The following is a 3,460-nucleotide window of genomic DNA, read 5'->3' on the forward strand; positions in this document are numbered from 1 at the left end:
ACTGACGTAGATAAAATTTAAAAAAAAAACGAATTGCTTGTAATATCTCGGAAACTACTTTAGATATTTTCTTCAATTTTGTCATGCGATTTCCAGGTATAAAGAGAGTTCATTTCCATTAAATTCTAGAAAGCTCTTTTTTTATTGAATATCAATCTTTTTTTAGCAAGACTGGGCCAGAATTCTGGAACATCGACATAAAAACATTACGCTTTCAAAGCCGTAAGCGAAAGTATTCGATTAGCGGAACGCCAAGCAGTCGATTTTGGTTTGGTATTCTCGTTGCCCTGCGAATCGTTTTCTGGATACGCGTTGGTACATATTGGCAGCATCGCAATTTCTCAAGTATCTAATAGTCAAATGTGGATATGTGGATAAAACAATGAAAAATGTCAATGCTACGTGAATTTCATACCTATTGTTCAGTTACGTCAACCTATTTTACTATGGATGTCATATTCTTATTATACGAGGGAAATGTTGAAGACGCTTCTCAGCATTTTCGATGTTTTGAACAATATTTATAGCTGCCAAGTCGTAAATTATCAATTATTTATTAAGGAATTTATAAAAGAAGAAGTAGTTTTTACTAAAGAGCCAGAGAACGCACAAAATAATATTTTTTTCTATTTTTACTGAGAGTTCGACAAGCAAAAAAGTCGTTTAAGGTAGTCGTTTTCGAATCGCTTAGCGCAATCGGTAAAGACGCTAAGTGCGTCAGATGTGAATACCCAAATCGGTAGTTAAGTGCGCGCTAAGCGAAAATTAACGTCATATACTTGGGCTCTAATCTCTTCACTTTTTTTTTCATCAAACGGGTTTTGCGAAAAATTTAATCAACTACATTGCACACCTCCTTCCTCTAGGAGATGCGAGACCTTGTGTTGGTCGGGAAGCTCCTAGTCAAGTGCTAGGGGAAATCCCTTCTGGCACTGTAGCTGGGTCTAAAGCCAAGCCCGCACTATAGACGGGTGGAGGAAAGCTTGTCGGGTAAAAGGTAAAGGTTAATGGGTAGAGGGTAAATATACCTTGTACGCAGTAGTGGACGGAAAATTATTAAAACAATAACCAATCTAATCAAGTTCAGTTGCAAATTGTAGCTCCCTTGAGTGTCTTTAGTATCATGCCCTTTTCAAAATTTGCCAGACGGCTTCTGCTCTGTGACAATTCTTATGTGAATTTTGTAAATATGGAAAATAAGAAGACGTGGGTGCCTGAGTATAACTTGCATTAGAGACCATGATGGAGAATTTTTGCGAGTTTACAAGAAAATGCGAAATTACCCTGACAATTTTTTTAATTATGCACGTATGAGTGTAAAATCGTTTGATTTTCTACTTAATAAAGTTCAAAACAAATTAGAAAGGACGTCCACAAACGTGTGCATTACAATTTTTCTTCCATTTTTAGAGCAAAACTACTTTACGCCTGGCTGAAAATATCGAACACGCCTGATCCTCAAGTGGCTCCTCGATACCCACTACCCCCAGGTAACTTGCTTCCACGGTGGCCTCAGCAGGAGCATCTCATTGTCTTGTCTCTAGCTGTAGTGTCGCGGCCACAGAGAGCCACAATATGCCCTCGCGGCCGCAGAATGGCTTTGCGCTACATAGAAGACTAGCCTCTACTGGTTTCAATCTTGGGGCTCCAGGAGGCAACCCATTGTATTCTCGTCTCCCTTACTTCTACATGCGGGGTTCTGTAGAAGTGGACCGTCTAACCTTTCCAGTGTGATTCACATAAAATGCAAGGAGGCAATAGCGAAATAGGAATATATCCTCTATTATAGATTCGAGACAACACCAGTATCAGGTCTAAGGAGAGACCAAGTTAAAGAGGTGGAGAAAATGGAGACAGATTCTCTAGCCTCCACCTCATGGGTACCTCAGCCGGAGACAAGCTTCTCGACTGTGAAGGGCACGGAGGGCTAAACCCCAACCGTGTAAGGGTATATACATACCCTCGTAAAAGGTAGATAGCCACTCCTAGGAGGATCAACATTTATTGTCAGAGGAGGATGGAAAATGCCTTGTTCCGTCTACAACTGGAAGATCCCCATGTATGATGAGTGATAGATTGTATGATGAATTATAACTCAAGAAAAGAGGACACAATAGATCTTTAAGGTCGCGGTGATTAACCCCACCCAATTACTCATTCTACATTGCACATCTCAAAATCGCTAGAAAATGAGCATGAGGATGAGGATACATGAATATCGACGCGAGCTTTACTTTTTTCATAATATACTGTAAAAGTCAAGGGATCAATTTTGTTAAAAAAAATGACAATCAAGAAAAAGAAATCGTTTCCTCAAAAAACGGAGTGAAGTACCATTTATTTTAAACCAATTAAATTATTTTTTTAAATAGTCTTAACATTTTTAACAGTCTGTACATTCCTTAATAATTTGGTATAACAACGAGTAATCAAGACTTTTATTTTTCATTATCTTTCAATGTTATAAAAAATAGTATCACCATTAAGATTTTTAGTGAATGTGGTAGACAATGATTCGATATTGACTAAAAGAACTTCTAATTTTCATTGTCGCTATTTAACTTTACACAACGTTTCGGTGAGGTTATTAATCACTGACCGTCCCTCAAGTGTAAACTAATTTAAATCCTCTCCCTCTCCATCTCCCTAAGTATTTAGCTTTTATTTATTAAGCTAAGCTAAATTTGGCTAAACCTACCCAATCACATATTTTCATTCAAAATATAGAGAATCTGATAAATAAAGTCTCTTCTAGATAAAATTATTATAGATTTATGTATTTTACAGAACACTTAATAGTCCCCTAACCATAGACTGTCTAAAGCGTAGTTTACACGGGCAAGTAAATTATCGCAAGTATATGTCTGAGAGCACTTCTACCAAACTTGCATAATGTAAACAGTATCCGAAAGCACTCTCCTAGCAAGTTACAAACTGGTGGGGAAGTGATTGCGACGAAAGACGCTTGCAAGTGTAAACAGGTTGGGAGAGTGCTCTGGCAAGTTAAAATTTATTTCCGTCTTGTTCAAAGTTTTTGGTGCAAGTGATTTTCGAAGGCGTGTTAAATAACGATATTAAAATGGAGATGTGGTTGAAAAAAGATACCATCACTTTGATTAATTTATTTGAAGGATTTCAGGAGTTGTGGCAAAAAAATCGAAAATTTACAGAGATAGAGCTAAAAAGCAAAAAGCAATCAAATTTATAGCTGACAAATTCAACACAACTGGGGCTGAGATTCAGCGGAAGCTACATAATATACGTACCCAAGCAAACCAGGAGTGGAACAAAATCAAAAAAGAAAAAGTAAAATCGACTTCTGAAATTCGCAGAAAATTGTTTAAATGCTTTGGGTCTTCATTTCTTTTTTTTTTTAATAACATCGCGTAAGCTCCAAGACCTAGGCCTTCTGACAATCCATTCTTTAACCCATATATTCTTTTTCTAGATTTTCTTGACT

The sequence above is a fragment of the Sitophilus oryzae genome, unplaced genomic scaffold (assembly GCF_002938485.1).
Source record: "Sitophilus oryzae breed Bouriz unplaced genomic scaffold, Soryzae_2.0 scaffold_1274_pilon_pilon, whole genome shotgun sequence".
Taxonomy (NCBI): domain Eukaryota; kingdom Metazoa; phylum Arthropoda; class Insecta; order Coleoptera; family Curculionidae; genus Sitophilus; species Sitophilus oryzae.